The following is a 15650-nucleotide window of genomic DNA, read 5'->3' on the forward strand; positions in this document are numbered from 1 at the left end:
GGACATTACTACCTCAAGGATTCAAGAATAGCCCCACTATTTTTGGAAACCAATTAGCAAGGGAACTCGAAACATGGATACCTCCGGACACTGAAGGTGCTTTGTTACAATATGTAGATGATCTCTTAATAGCTACCGAGACTAAAGGGAGTTGTATTCAATGGACTATAAGTCGTCTTAATTTTCTGGGTTTAAATGGATATCAAGTCTCTTGACAGAAAGTCCAGCTGGCTCAACAAAGTGTGACCTATCTGGGATTTGACATTTCGGAAGGACAACGAGAACTAGGAACTGAACATAAGGAAGTCATTTGCCGGACTCCAGAACCTCAAATGGTAAAGGAGCTACAAAGCTTTTTAGGAATGACAGGTTGGTGTCGCCTTTGGATTTATAATTATGGACTATTGGTAAAGCCTCTATGTGAATTGATAAAGATTAACCAGTCAAAGTTAGTCTGGACTGGAGAAGCACAAAAAGTCTTTAAACAACTTAAACAAGAATTGATGATTTTGAAATATCAAGCAATATTGGTAGAACAGGACGACGTGGAAATTGTGATAATTCATATTGTGAATCTAGCCTCTTTTCTTAGTGATGCTCCGGCACAAGCTGTGATTCACGATTGTTTAGAAACTCTAGAGACTGTGTATTCCAGCCGACCAGACCTTAAGGAGGAGCCCATGGAAGACGCGGAAGAAACTTGGTTCACGGATGGGAGCAGTTTTGTTACGCAAAGACAACGTAAAGCTGGATATGCTATAACAACTACTCAGCAGGTAATCGAGTCTAAGCCTTTACCCCCTGGAACATCAGCTCAAAAGGCGGAGATAGTTGCTCTCACGAGAGCATTGGAACTGGCAGCGGGAAAAAGGGTAAATATTTGGACAGATTCTAAATATACATTCGGCGTGGTACATGCTCATGGAGCAATTTGGAAAGAACATGGATTGCTGACCGCTCAGTGAAAACACAAAGTATGCTGAAGAAATTTTAAAATTGTTAGAGGCTGTAAAACAACCAGAAAAGGTAGCTATCATGCATTGTCAGGGACAACAAAAGGGGAACAGCGATTTTGAAATTGGAAAATCGATTGGCAGAGGCTAAGCAGGCAGCTGAAATAACTGAGGTGAAGGCATTGTCTTTGATACCAGACGGTAAAATCCAAACTATATCCAAATTATACAAAAGAAGACTTAAAATTAATTGAAGATTTGAAAGGTAAAATGAAACCAGATGGATGAGTATATTTAAAAGATAACCCCATAGTAATACCCTCTAGTTTGACATGGCCCATAGTTCTTACAGAACACAATAAAACGCACTGGGGAGCTGGCACACTGCATAAGAGCCCGAGTCAGACATTAGTGGGACGATATGATAAAACAAGTAACTCAACAATGTAGCATTTGCTTACACAATAACCCCAATACCAAGGATAGAATAAAATTAGGAATAATCGGTAAAGGAAATTATTCGGGGCAACAGTGGCAAATTGATTTTTCAGAACTCCCTAGAAAAGGGGGGTATCATTATTTACTGGTTCTGACTGACACGTTTTCAGGAAGGCCTGAAGCCTTTCCCTGTCGAACAAACAAAGCAAGAGAAGTGGTTAAAGTCTTGTTAAATGAAATAATACCATGCTTTGGGATTCTAGTAGCAATGTCTTCTGATAGAGTTTCACATTTTTGTGCACAAGTGGTAGAACAGATAAGTAAGATTCTAAAGATAGATTGGCAACTGCATACTCCTTATAGACCACAGGCAAGTGGACAGGTAGAAAAAATGAACCATTTAATTAAACAATAAATAGCTAAAATTGGATAAGAAGCTAATTTGTCATGGCCTCAATCCCTCCCTTTAGCATTACTTGGAATTAGAGTTAAACCTAGAATAAAAGGAAATTTGAGTCCCTTCAAAATCTTATATGGAAGGCCATAGCAATTTCTATTTAGTGGAGAGGACCTAACGCAGTTAGGATCAGAATATTTATATGCTTATATAACTGAACTTCAGAAACAATTAAATAAAGTACATACATTTGTTTTAGGGACCAGGGCTAGAGGGTTGGATCAACCAATCCACCCCTTTAAGCTCGGGGATTATATATATATAAAGACTTTTTCAGGACAACCCGTGCAGGAAAAATGGAAGGAAAGTGGATGGGAGCATACCAAGTATTTCTGACAACACACACCGCCATTAAGATTAAGAAGCAAGCAGCTTGGATCCACAATTCAAGGGTGAAGAAGGCCCCGGCGAGGATATGGACCACCACTCCAATTGGACCAACAAAATTACGGTTTTCCAGATCCTAATGATTGCAGGGGTGCGGTTCTCGGATTTGGGGTGGGCAACTTGGGATGAGAACTTACACCTGACCTTAATACAAACAATTTCTCAAGTAACTAATAAGACGAACTGTTGGGTATGCACCCATCTGCCACAGCATGGGAATAAGGGTGTATCGTAACCCTTACCCAAACCCTAACCCTAACCCTTACCCCAACCCTTACCCTGACCCTTACATTAACCCTAACCCTAACCCTATCCCTAACCCTAACCCAAACCCTTACTCTAACCCTAAGCCTTATCCTAAACCTTAAACTGAATCTTATCTTTAACCTTACCCTTAAACTAATACATACCCTTACGTTTCCCTCATCATAACCCTAAAATTAACCGTAACCATTACCCTAACACTTATCCTTACCTAACCCTAACCCTTACTCTAACTTTTACCCTGAGCCAGAACCTTAGACTTCCCCTACCCCTTCCCCTTACTAATACCGTTACCCTAACCCTTACCCTTACACTTACGGTTACCATTAACCTTACCCTTACCCTAACACTTACCCTTACCCTATCCCTTACACTTATCCTTATCCATACAACTTACGCTTACCCTAACACTTAACCTTAACCTAACCCTAACCCTAAACCTTACCTGAACCCTTACCCTGACCCTTACATTAACCCTTACCCTAAAACTTACACTTAACCTTAACCTTACCCTTAACCTTAACCTAATACTTACCCTTACTTTTCCCTCAGCCTAACCCTAAAATTAACCCTAACCATTACCCCTACACTTACCCTTACCCTAACCCTTACCCTTACCATAACCCATACTCTAACACATACTTCTACCCGTACCCGTACCCTTACCATAACCCTTACCCTTACCCTTACCCTTACCCTTACCCTTACCCTTACCCTTACCCTTACCCTTACCCTAACCCTAAACCTTACCCTTATCCTAACACTTACCCTTACCGTAAACCTTAACCTTTCTGCTACACTTACCCTTAGCCTAAATCTAAACCTTACACTTACCCTTAGCCTAACCCTCACACTTACCCTTACCCATACCCTTATTCTTACCCTTTCCCTAACCCTTACCTTTACACTTACGGTTACCATTAACCTTACCCTTACCCTAACACTTATCCTTAACCTAACCCTTACCCTAAACCTTACCCCAACCCTTACCCTGACCCTTAAATTAACCCTAACCCTTACCCTAAACCTTACACTTACTCTTAACCTTAACCTTACCCTTAACATTCACCTAATACTTACGCATACGTTTTCCTGACTTTAACCCTAAAACTAACCCTAACCATTACCCTAACATTTAACCTTACCTTAACCCTAACCCTAACCCTTTCTCTTACCCTTACCCTGACCTGTACCCTTACACTTACCCTTACCCTTATACTCACCCTAATTCTTACCCATACCCTAACACATATTTGTACCCTTAACCTTACCGTTACCCTTAACCTTACCCTCACCCTTACACTATCCGTTACCCTTACGCTTACCCTTAACATAAACCTTACCCTTGACCTTACCCTTACCATAAGCCATACAACAACACTTACATGTACACTTACGCTTGCACTTACCCTAGCAATTACTCGTACAATTACCCTTAACCTTACTATTAAGCTAACCCTAAACCTTACCCTTATCCTAACACTTACCCTTATCCTAAACCTTACCCTTTCTGCTACACTTACCCTTTGCCTAATTCTAAACCTTACCCGAACCCTCACCCTTACCTAAATCTAACTAAAATCTAACCATTACCCTAACCCCTCACCCTTACAATATACATATTTTTACCCTTTACCTAAACCTTTACCCCAACCCTTACCTTGACCCTTACATTAACCCTAATCCTTACACTAAACCTTACACTTACTCTTAACCTTAACCTTAGCTGTAACCTAATACTTACTCTTACGTTTCCCTCACCCTAACCCTAAAATTAACCCTAACCATTACCCTAACACTTACCCTTACCCTAACCCTTACTCAAACCCTTACAATGACCCGTACTTTTACACATACCCTTACACTTACCCTTACTCTTAAACTTACACTAACCCTTACCCTTAACTAAATCTAACCCTTACACTAAACATCATCCTTACCCTTACCATTATCCCTTCTCTTACCCTTATCCTAAACATTTCCCAAACCCTTACCCTTACATTAAACCTAACCCTTACCATAACTCTTAACCTTATCCTTAAACTTCACCTAATAGTTACCCTTCCGTTTCCCTCACCCTAAACCTAAAATTAGCCTAACCATTACCCTAACACTTACCCTTACTCTAACCCTTATCCTCAACTTAAGTGTAAGTGTTAGGATAACGGTAACCTTAAGGGTGACCCTTAAGCTTATCCTTAATGTTTATGGTTAGGTTAAGGGTAATTGTACGAGTAATTGCTAGGATAAGTGTAAGCGTAAGTGTACATGTAAGTGTTGATGTATGGCTTATGGTAAGGGTAAGGTTTATGTTAAGGGAAAGCGTAAGAGTAATGGATAGAATAAGGGTAAGTGTAACGGTTAAGTGTTAGGGTAATGGTTAGGGTTAATTTTAGGATTAGGGTGAGAAAAATGTAAGGTTAAGTACTAGCTTAAGGTTAAGTGTAAGGTTAAGGTTAAGATTAAGTGTAAGGTTTAGGTTAAGGGTAAGGCTTCAGGGAAGGGGTAAAGTTCAGGGAAAGGTTTGGGGTAAGGTTTAGGGTTAGGTTCAGCTTAAGGGGAAGGGTTGGTGTAAGGTTAAGGGTATGGAAAAGGATAAGGGTAAGGGTAAGGGTAAGGGTTAGCGTAAGAGTAAGATTAATGGTAAGGTTTATGTTAAGGGTAAGCGTAAGGGTAAGGGATAGAGTAAGGGTAAGGGTAAGGTTAAGGGTAACGGTAAGGTTAAGGGTACAAATATGTGTTAGGGTATGGGTTATGGTATGGGTAAGAGTTAGGGTAATGTAAGGGTAAGGGTGAGTGTAAGGGTATGGGTCAGGGTAAGGGTAAGAGTAAGGGTTAGGGTTAGGGTAAGGGTAAGTGTTAGAATAATGGTTAGGGTTAATTTTAGGGTTAGGGTGAGGGAAACGTAAGGGTAAGTATAGGGTTAAGGTAAGGGTAAGTGTAAAGTTTAGATTTAGGCTAAGGGTAAGTGTAGCAGAAAGGGTAAGGTTTACTGTAAGGTTTAAGGTTTCGGCTTAGGTTAAGGGTAAGGGTAAGAGTAATGGTAATTGTACGAGTAATTGCTAGGGTAAGTGTAAGCGTAAGTGTACATGTAAGTGTTGTTGTATGGCTTATGGTATGGTAAGGTCAAGGGTAAGGTTTATGTTAAGGGTAAGCGTAAGGGTAAGGGATAGAGTAAGGGTAAGGGTAAGGTTAAGGGTAACGGTAAGGTTAAGGGTACAAATATGTGTTAGGGTATGGGTTATGGTATGGGTAAGAATTAGGGTGAGTATAAGGGTAAGGGTAAGTGTAAGGGTACAGGTCAGGGTAAGGGTTAGGGTTAGGGTTAGGGTAAGGTTAAGTGTTAGGGTAATGGTTAGGGTTAGTTTTAGGGTTAAAGTCAGGAAAACGTATGCGTAAGTATTAGGTTAATGTTAAGGGTAAGGTTAAGAGTAAGTGTAAGGTTTAGGGTAAGGGTTAGGGTTAATGTAAGGGTCAGGGTAAGGGTTGGGGTAAGGGTTAGGTTAAGGATAAGTGTTAGGGTAAGGGTAAGGTTAATGGTAACCGTAAGTGTAAAGGTAAGGGTTCGGGAAAGGGTAAGAATAAGGGTATGGGTAATGGTAAGGGTGAGGGTTAGGCTAAGGGTAAATGTAAGGTTTAGATTTACGCTAAGGGTAAGTGTAGGAGAAAGGGTAAGGTTTACGGTAAGGGTAAGTGTTAGGATAAGGGTAAGCTTTAAGGTTAGGTTAAGGGTAAGGTATAGGGTAAGGGTAAGAGTAAGGGTAAGGGTAAGGGTAAGGGTAAGGGTAAGGGTAAGGGTAAGGGTAAGGGTAAGGGTAAGGGCAACGGTAACGGTAACAGTAAGGGTAAGTGTTACGGTAAGGGTAAGGGTTACCGTAAGGGTACGGGTACGGGTAGAGGTATGTGTTAGAGTATGGGTTATGGTAAGGGTAAGGGTTAGGGTAAGGGTAAGTGTTGGAGTAATGGTTAGAGTTAATTTTAGGGTTAGGGTGCGGGAAAAGTAAGGGTAAGTATTAGGTTAAGGTTAAGGGTAAGGTTAAGGTTAAGTGTAAGTTTTAGGGTAAGGGTTAATGTAAGGGTCAGGGTAAGGGTTCAGGTAAGGTTTAGGGTTAGGGTTAGGTTAAGGTTAAGTGTTAGGGTAAGCGTAAGTTGTATGGATAAGGATAAGTGTAAGGGATAGGGTAAGGGTAAGTGTTAGGGTAAGGGTAAGATTAATGGTAACCGTAAGTGTTAGGGTAAGGGTAAGAGTAAGGGGAAGGGGAAGGGGAAGGGGAAGTCTAAGGGTCCGGGTCAGGGTAAAAGTTAGAGTAAGGGTTAGGGTTAGGGTTCGGTAAGGATAAGTGTTAGGGTAATGGTTACGGTTAATTTTAGGGTTATGATGAGGGAAACGTAAGGGTATGTATTAGTTTAAGGGTAAGGTTAAAGTTAAGATTAAGTGTAAGGTTTAGGTTAAGGGTTAAGGTTAGAGTAAGGGTTAGGGTTAGGGTTAGGGTTAGGGTTAGGGTTAGGGTTAGGGTTAGGGTTAGGGTTAGGGTAAGGGTTAGGGATAATGTAAGGGTCAGGGTAAGGGTTGGGGTAAGGTTTAGGTTAAGGGTAAAAGTAAGTATAATGGTAAGGGTAAGAGTGAAGGTTAGGGTAATGGTTAGATTTAGGTAAGGGTGAGGGTTAGGGTTAGATTTAGAATTAGGCAAAGGGTAAGTGTAGCAGAAAGGGTAAGGTTTAGGATAAGGGTAAGTGTTAGGATAAGGGTAAGGTTTAGGGTTAGCTTAATAGTAAGGTTAAGGGTAATTGTACGAGTAATTGCTAGGGTAAGTACAAGCGTAAGTGCACATGTAAGTGTTGTTGTATGGCTTATGATAAGGGTTAGGTCAAGGGTAAGGTTTATGTTAAGGGTAAGCGTAAGGGTAACGGATAGAGTAAGGGTAAGGGTAAGGTTAAGGGTAACGGTAAGGTTAAGGGTACAAATATGTGTTAGGGTATGGGTTATGGTATGGGTAAGAATTAGGGTAAGTAAAAGGGTAAGGGTAAGTGTAAGGGTACGTGTCAGGGTAAGGGTTAGAGTAAGGGTTGTTAGGGTTAGGGTAAGGTTAAGTGTTAGGGTAATGGTTAGGATTAGTTTAAGGGTTAAAGTCAGGAAAACGTATGCGTAAGTATTAGGTTAATGTTAAGGGTAAGGTTAAGAGTAAGTGTAAGGTTTAGGGTAAGGGTTAGGTTAAGGATAAGTGTTAGGGTAAGGGTAAGGTTAATGGTAACCGTAAGTGTAAAGGTAAGGGTTATGGTAAGGGTAAGAATAAGGGTATGGGTAATGGTAGCAGAAAGGGTAAGGTTTCCGGTAAGGGTAAGTGTTAGGATAAGGGTAAGGTTTAGGGTTAGGGTAAGGGTAAGGGATAGGGTAAGGGTAAGGGTAAGAGTAAGGGAAAGGGAAAGGGTAAGGGTAAGGGTAAGGGTAAGGGTAGGGTAAGGGTAAGGGTTACGGTAAGGGTAAGGGTTACCGTAAGGGTACGGGTACGGGTAGAAGTATGTGTTAGAGTATGGGTTATGGTAAGAGTAAGGGTTAGGGTAAGGGTAAGTGTAGGGGTAATGGTTAGGGTTCATTTTAGGGTTAGGCTGAGGGAAAAGTAAGGGTAAGTATTAGGTTAAGGTTAAGGGTAAGGTTAAGGTTAAGTGTAAGTTTTAGGGTAAGGGTTAATGTAAGGGTCAGGGTAAGGGTTCAGGTAAGGTTTAGGGTTAGGGTTAGGTTAAGGTTAAGTGTTAGGGTAAGCGTAAGTTGTATGGATAAGTATAAGTGTAAGGGATAGGGTAAGAGTAAGTGTTAGGGTAAGGGTAAGGTTAATGGTAACCGTAAGTGTAAGGGTAAGGGTTAGGGTAAGGGTAAGCGTAAGGGGAAGGGTAAGGGGAAGTCTAAGGTTACGGGTCAGGGTTTAAAGTTAGAGTAAGGGTTAGGGTTAGGGTTAGGGTTAGGTAAGGATAAGTGTTAGGGTAATGGTTACGGTTAATTTTAGGGTTATGATGAGGGAAACGTAAGGGTATGTATTAGTTTAAGGGTAAGGTTAAAGTTAAGATTAAGTGTAAGGTTAAAGTTAAGACTAAGTGTAAGGTTTAGGTTAAGGGTTAGGGTTAGAGTAAGGGTTAGGGTTAGGTTTAGGGTTAGGGTTAGGGTTAGGGTTAGGGTTAGGGTTAGGGTTAGGGTTAGGGTTAGGGATAATGTAAGGGTCAGGGTAAGGGTTGGGGTAAGGTTTAGGTTAAGGGTAAAAGTAAGTATAATGGTAAGGGTAAGGGTGAGGGCTAGCGTAATGGTTAGATTTAAGCAAGGGTGAGGGTTAGGGTAAGGTTTAGAATTAGGCAAAGGGTAAGTGTAGCAGAAAGGGTAAGGTTTAGGGTAAGGGTAAGTGTTAGGATAAGGGTAAGGTTTAGGGTTAGCTTAATAGTAAGGTTAAGGGTAATTGTACGAGTAATTGCTAGGGTAAGTGCAAGCGTAAGTGTACATGTAAGAGTTGTTGTATGCCTTATGATAAGGGTTAGGTTAAGGTTAAGGTTTATGTTAAGTGTAAGTGTAAGGCTAACGGAGACAGTAAAGGTAAGTGTAAGGGGAACGGTAAGGTTAAGGCTACAAGTACGTGTTAGGGTATGGGTCATGGTAAGGGAAAGGCTTAGGGTAAGGGTAAGTGTAAGGGTACGGGTCAGGGTAAGGGTTACAGTAAGGGTTAGAGTTACGGTTAGGGTTAGGGTAAGGGTAAGTGTTAGGGTAATGGTTAGGGTTAATTTTAGGACTTAGGGTGAGGGAAATGTAAGGGTAAGTGTTAGGGTAATGGTTAAGGGTAAGGTTAAGGTTAAGAGTAAGTGTAAGCTTTAGGGTAAGGGTTAGGGTTAATGTAAGGGTCAGGGTAAAGGCTGGGATAAGGTTTAGGGTTAGGGTTAGGTTAAGGGTAAAGATTAGGGTAAGGGTAAGGGCATGGATAAGGATACGTGTAAGTGTTAGGGTAAGGGTAATGTTAAAGGTAACAGTAAGTGTAAGGAGAAGGGTTAGGGTAAGGGTAAGAGTAAGGGTATTGGTAATGATAAGGGTGAGGGTTACAGTAGGGGTAAGTGTAAGGTTTAGATTTAGGCTAAGGGTAAGTGTAGCAGAAAGGGTAAGGTTTACGGTAAGGGTAAGTGTTAGGATAAGGGTAAGGTTGAGGATTAGGTTAAGGGTAAGGGTAAGGGTAATTGTACGAGTAATTTTAGGGTTAGGTTAAGGTTAAGTGTTAGGGTAATGGTTAGGGTAAATTTAAGGGTTAAAGTCAGGAAAACATATGCGTAAGTATTAGGTTAATTTTAAGAGTAAAGTTAAGGTTAAGAGTAAGTGTAAGGTTTAGGGTAAGGGTTAGCGTTAATATAAGGGTCAGGGTAAGGGTTGGGGTAAGGTTTAGGTTAAGGGTTAATATAAGCATTATGATAAGGGTAAGGGTGAGTGTAGGGTAAGATTTAGAATTAGGCAAAGAGTAAGTGTAGCAGAAAGGGTAAGGATTACGGTAAGGGTAAGTGCTAGGATAAGTGTAAGGTTGAGGATTAGGTTAAGGGTAAGGGTAATGGTTTGGTAAGGGTAAGGGTAAGGTTAATTGTACGAGTAGTTGCCAGGGTAAGTAGAAACGTAAGTGAACATGTAAGTGTTGTTCTATGGCTTATGGTAAGGGTAAGGTTAAGAGTAAGTTTTATGTTAAGGATAAGCGTAAGAGTAACAAATAGAGTAAGGGTAAGGGTAACAGTAAGGTTAAGGGTAGAAGTATGTGTTAGAGTATGGGCTATGGTAAGGGTAAGGGTAGAGTAAGAGTAAGGGTAAGGGTATGTGTAAGCGTATGGTTCATTGTAAGGGTTACAGTAAGGGTTAGGGTAAGGGTAAGTGTTAGGGTAATGGTTAGGGTTAATTTTAGGGTTAGGGTGAGGGAAACGTAAGGGTAAGTATTAGATTACAGCTAAGGTTAAGGTTAAGAGTAAGTGTAAGATTTAGGGTAAGGGTTAGGGTTAATGTAAGGGTCAGGGTAAGGGTTGCGGTAAGGTTTAGGGTAAGGGTTAGGTTAAGGATAAGCGTTAGGGTAAGGGTAAGGTTAATGGTAACCGTAAGTGTAAAGGTAAGGGTTAGGGTAAGGGTAAGAATAAGAGTATGGGTAAGGGTAAGGGTGAGGGTTAGGCTAAGGGTAAGTGTAGCAGAAAGGGTAAGGTTTACTGTAAGGTTTAATGTTTCGGCTTCGGTTAAGGGTAAGGGTAAGGGTAATTGTACGAGGAATTCCTAGGGTAAGTGTAAGCGTAAGTGTACATGTAAATGTACATGTAAGTGTTGTTGTATGGCTTATGGTAAGGGTAAGGTTAAGTGTTAGCGTAATGGTTATGGTTAATTATAGGGTTAGGGTGAGAAAAACGTAAGGTTAAGTATTAGCTAAAGGTTAAGGGTAAGGTTAATGTTAAGAGTAAGTGTAAGGTTTAGGGTAAGGGTTAGGGTTAATGTAAGGGTTGGCGTAAGGTTTAGGGTAAGGGTTAGGTTCAGGATAAGTGTTAGGGTAAGTGTAAGGTTAATGGTAACCGTAAGTGTAAAGGTAAGGGTTAGGGTAAGGATAAGGGTAATGGTAAGGGTGAGGGTTAGGCTAAGGGTAAACGTAAGGTTTAGATTTAGGCTAAGGGTAAGTGTAGCAGAAAGGGTAAGCTTTACGGTAAGGTTTGAGGTTTAGGCTTAGGTTAAGGGTAAGGGTAAGGGTAAGGTTTAGGTTTAGGAAAAGGGTAAGTGTAGCAGAAAGGTTAAGGGTTAGGGTAAGTGTTAGGGTAAGGGTAAGGTTAAGGGTAAGGGTAATGGTATGAATAAGGGTAAGGGTAAGGGAAATGGTACAGGTCAGGGTAAGGGTTAGAGTAAGGGTTTGAGTAAGGGTAAGGGTAAGGGTTAGGATAAGTGTAAGGGTGCAAGCAAGGATTAGGGCAAGAGTAAGTGTAAGGGTAATAGAAAGGGTTAGGGTAAGTTTAAGGGTAAGGGAAAGTGTTAGGAGTTGGAGTAAGGGTTGGAGTAAGGTATAGGGTAAGGGTAAGGTTATGGTTAAAGGAAAGAGTAAGGGTAAGGAAAAAGTAAATGTAAGGATTTGGGTAATGGTAAGGGTGAGAAGGGTTAGGGTAAGGGTTACGGTAAGGGTTAGGTAACGCAGTGTACAACCTGGGACGTCACACGCAGAGCTGCCTCTGGCAAGGTGAGTGAGGAACAGATGTAGCAGTTGTTGTGTTGTAGGTCTCACTGTTCCTCTAAGCATCCCCTCTTTGTCTTTTAGAGGTGTTGTAGCTGTTTGAAGAGGGTAGATTGAAGCATCTGCCTCGGGGGCTGGTAAGCGGCAGAGGTAAGGGAGCAGATGAGAGTAACTTACCTAGTTGTGCTGTGTCTTTGGATGCTGCATCGGCCTATGCGTTTCTTTTTCTTTCACAGGTGTCTCGCACAGGCTCAAAGGAGCAAACTGCACTCTGAAGAGCTGTGTAAGAAGAGGGGCTGGTCATGAGCTGGGTTGGAGCAGAACGACCAAGTAGCACAAGGTGACTATGAAAGGTGTCCGTCTTGCTTTGCAGGTGCCGTGGCAGGCTCTCCACAGAAGTGGATAAGGATATGAGATAAGGCCAGAGAGCGACAAGGAGCGGCACGTGCAGGGATGGTTTTGAAGCGCTGCGGTGGCTTACTCTTCTGTTCATCAGGTGCCACAGGCAAGGTGGGTTGTAACATCAGTCGTTATATTTGCATGAAAGCAGTTCACTTGAATGCCACAGTGCATCTGAGTAGGGTGTTCTAGCAGAACAAGCTTGTCTGGCACAGCGGTGCCTGATGGCAGTGTGTTTCCTCAGGTGAAGAGGTGCCTGAAGCCCCATCCTGTCTAGCCTGCACACAATTATCTGAGAATGAAAGCTGCTTTCCAGTAATTCAAAAAGCCAAGTTACGTCTCAGCCTTGAGCATCTCGGGCTTTTGGGCTTTTTTTTTTTATACAGACACTGTAACATTTGGCACCAGCACTAATACTTTTTTTGGCATATGTTTAGCGTTTGGGGCCTGTGTCTGGGATTTGGGCCCTGTCTCGAACCACTGGGGCTTTGTCCTGGGTTTTGGAGCCTGCCTCTAGAGTTCAGGGCCTGTGATTAGGCTTTTGGGGTCTGTGTCTGGGGGCCGGTATCTGGGGGCAAGGGGGGAGCTGCTTGTAGACCCTTGGGGCCGGCATTGAGGGGGTTGGGAGCTGACTCTACACCTTTGGGGCCTGCTTCTGGGGGCGGGGGGGGGGTTGAGACCAGCATCTGGGGGAGGGGTGGGAGCTCTTTGTATTCCTTTGGAGCCTGTGTCGGGGGGCGGGGGGGGGGGGGGGAAGGGGAGGGTTGGTTGGGAGGTGCTTGTACACTGTTGGAGCCTGGGTTGAGGGAGGAGGTTTGGAGATGCTTCTACACCTTTGGGCCTGGCATCGGGGGTAGGGGGTTGGGTGCTGGTTTTAGGGGCCTGTGTTTGGGGGGGGGGGCTTGGGACCTGCGTCTGGGGGAGGGGTGGGAGCTGCTTGTACACCTTTGGGGCCTGCATGTGTGGGGGGTCAGGGCCTGTGTCTAGCGGGCTGGGAACTGCTTGTACAATGTAGGAATCTGTTTCTGCAGGGTGGCTGGGAGCTGTTTGTACAACTTTGGGGCCAGCATCTGGGGGTGGCTGGGAGCTGCCTGTACACTGTAGGGGCCTGTGTTTGTGGGGGGCTTGGGGGCCTCCCTCGGGGTGGGGGGGGAGGGTTGGGAGCTGCTTGTATAGGGTAGGGGGCCTGCCTGGCAGGGGTTGGGAGCTGCTTGTAGAATTTGGGTCGCTGTGTCTGGGGAGGGGGTTGGGGCCTGTGTCTCAGGGGTGTTGGGAACTGGTTGTACACCTTTGGGTCCTGTCTCTGGGGGGGAGCTACTTGTACACTTTTGGGGTCTGTATTTGAGGGAGGTTGGGAGTTGCTCATGCATTCTAGGTGCCTCCCTTTTGAAAAGGGTTGGGGCCTGCATCTGTGGGTGGTTGGGAGCTGCTTGTACACTATAGGGGCCATGGTCTTGGAGGGGGGTCTGGGCTGTTTATACACCTTTGTGGCCTGTGTTTGGGGGGGGGGGGTGGGCCTGTGCCTGGGGGAGTTGGGAGGTGCTTGTTCACTCTAGGAGCCTCCATTTGGGGGTCTTTGGGGCCTCCCTTTGAGGGGGAGGGAGTTGGGAGTTGGTTGTACACCTCTGCATCCCATGTCTTGGGGAGGGGGGGGGGGAGTGGGACCGGTCTCTGAAGGGGCGGGTTGTGAGCTGCTTGTACACCTGTGTCGGGGGGGAGGGTAGGGGGGGTGGCGGGGGGCGGGCCCGGGTCTTGGGCCAGTGTCTGGGTGGAGTCCAGTTCTTGGGAGGGGGTGGTGGGGTAGGAGCTGCTTGTGGGCAGTTGGGGTCTGCATCTGGGTGTGGTTGGTGCCTGCTTCTGTTGGCAGTTTGGGGCCTGCTTGTAGACTTGTGCAGCCTGGGTTTGGGGGCTTTTCTGTAACGTTTGGGGCCTGCATTTTTGCTTTGGGATGCATCTTGAGCTTTTGAGGCCTAGCAGTAGCATTTGGGGCCTGCATCTGGGGCTTTTCTGTAGCATTTTGGTTGCGTATTTGTGATTTGGGGCCTGTATCGTGGGTTTTGCCTTTTTTGTAGTTTCCATCTTTGTGTGTGTGTGTTTCGTTGTTGGTTGTCTGGGGTTAGGGGCAGTTTGGGGTTTGGATTAAGGTCAGTGTCATTAGTGTTAGGGGGTTGATAATAAGGGTTAGGGTTGTGGTTAGAGTTGTTAGGTTTAAGGGGAATAAGGATTTCAGGGTAAGGGGATCAAGGTTGTGGGAATAAAAATGTTGTTTTTGCGCAGTTACATCCTGTAGAGGGAAGGAAGGTGGTATTGAGATATGCTTGCAGTGATAAGACAGCTTAACAGTGTGAAATGAGTTCATCTGATTCGTGTCAATATGGAACAATGCTAGGGCCGCATGATATGATGAAAAGTCTAAGAAAACCAGAGTGGTTAATATATATAGTTCTTGAATCTTGCAAAGGAATGGTCCAGCAATTCCGGTCAATAGAGGATAAGAGAACAAAGGGGTTTCAGAATAACTGCTAACTATTACAACTGTTGCATGGGACACTATGCAAGTGTCTGCCATCCAGCCAAGATGGACAAAGGAGATGGACAAGAGAAAAGCCTGGGAGGAATACTACGAGCCTTCAGTACGAGCGGCCCCCAGAGGGACCACCGGAGACTGATAACGCCTGCACCAGTGGGAGGGTTTGGATTCTGGGAACTAATTAGAATAACCCTGCCTTTTGTAGAAGTAGTAATGAGTATGTATTAGCCTAGCAGCATAAAAACCAGCCGCCTAATGTAACTTGTGTGCGTCTTGGTGGAGCAGAGACTCCTGGCGCACCCAGCGCTGCTTGCTTACCTCTATTCATTTAATAAATTGTAAATTTCAATTGCAATCCTATTTGGGACCCAGTCATTTATTACAAGTGGGCTCTCGTCCGGGAGGGCTTTGGTTCCTGATTTCTGGTTTGATCTAGGAGAGGCACCCCCACCATTTGGTGGCTGCTCTTTCAGTCAGGTCGGAACTAATGGCATCTTGAACCTGAATAAAGGTAAGCAAAGTTTCTGATTCTTTTTTTCAGCTCCCTTGCCAGCTGCAGCACTATATTTTGCCCATAATTGTGTGTGTGAAGATCCGAACGAAGATGACGGAGTCGTAAGCATTTAAAGCGTATACCGTTCGGTTGGGTGGGGTTCGGTTGCCTGTGTGTGTAAGAGTGTGACTGAGATGGAACTTAGTTCCGAAGCGATTGTGGAGGTCTTCTAACCGCGGTTCCAATCTCCCGCGAGGGACTTGGCCGGTGAAGGACCGAAGGGATTCCTATAGGATTTGTGGGTGTGTGATAGGTCCTCGACCCCCTGCAAGACACTCTTACTAAGGTAACCAAGGGCTATGGGAATTGCCATAGTAAAATTCCTAGATGGGTCAGACAAAATCAAAGACCAGAGACCAGAAGAAAGGGAGCAAATTACCAGTCATACCACCAGAAAGTCCATTAGGAATAACGATTAGAAATTGGAATGATAGGGACCCCAGAAAAGGAAAAAGTAAATTAAAAATGG

General features: G+C 43.9%; 1 long non-coding RNA gene across 1 annotated transcript in view; it reads left to right on the top strand.

The window, feature by feature from the left end:
* Positions 1-14983, top strand: part of LOC311428365 — a 49077-nt gene extending 34094 nt beyond the window's left edge. Inside the window, exons 2-5 of the long non-coding RNA XR_014687663.1 lie at positions 11784-11849; positions 11936-11982; positions 12073-12209; positions 14658-14983. This is a non-coding gene — a long non-coding RNA (uncharacterized lncRNA). The remainder of the gene's footprint in view (positions 1-11783; positions 11850-11935; positions 11983-12072; positions 12210-14657) is intronic.
* The last annotated feature ends 667 nt before the right edge of the window (positions 14984-15650 follow it).

The sequence above is a fragment of the Aythya ferina genome, assembly GCF_964211825.1.
Source record: "Aythya ferina genome assembly, contig: HAP1_SCAFFOLD_57, whole genome shotgun sequence".
Classification (NCBI taxonomy): Eukaryota; Metazoa; Chordata; class Aves; order Anseriformes; family Anatidae; genus Aythya; species Aythya ferina.